The sequence below is a fragment of the Vollenhovia emeryi genome, unplaced genomic scaffold (genome assembly GCF_000949405.1).
Source record: "Vollenhovia emeryi isolate VEMERY1.0 unplaced genomic scaffold, V.emery_V1.0 DF939414.1, whole genome shotgun sequence".
Lineage (NCBI taxonomy): Eukaryota > Metazoa > Arthropoda > Insecta > Hymenoptera > Formicidae > Vollenhovia > Vollenhovia emeryi.
Window position 1 is genome coordinate 80,796 of NW_011966952.1, and position 578 is coordinate 81,373.

The window sequence follows — 578 nt, forward strand, 5'->3', positions numbered from 1 at the left end:
ACTCGAACGGGCCTGTCCGCGCGCTAATCTTGCGATAGAAGGAGAAAAGAAACAGCGGAGTCCACTTAATTGTGGGGGTCACCAATTATAGGTGTTCTAGTTATTACACACTATAAAATGGACGCAATTACTTCTATATAATAAAGTCTTTATTCTCTGCAACTATTACACAGGTACTGACTAGCTCGGGCGGTCAAGAGGATTTTAAGATAAGGACCCAAACCAAGGGTCGAAACGTCTTGAACGTTTGTTTGTATTATTGCCAGTTTGTCGAGAAAAACAGAATTATTTCTGTTATATATTTAAATTAAAATAAGTGCGTGCGTGCGTGCGTGCGTGCGTGCGTGCGTGCGTGCGTGCGTGCGTGCGTGCGTGCGTGCGTGCGTGCGTGCGTGCGTGCGTGCGTGCGTGCGTGCGTGCGTGCGTGCGTGCGTGCGTGCGTGCGTGCGTGCGTGCGTGCGTGCGTGCGTGCGTGCGTGCGTGCGTGCGTGCGTGCGTGCGTGCGTGCGTGCGTGCGTGCGTGCGTGCGTGCGTGCGTGCGTGCGTGCGTGCGTGCGTGCGTGCGTGCGTGCGTGCGT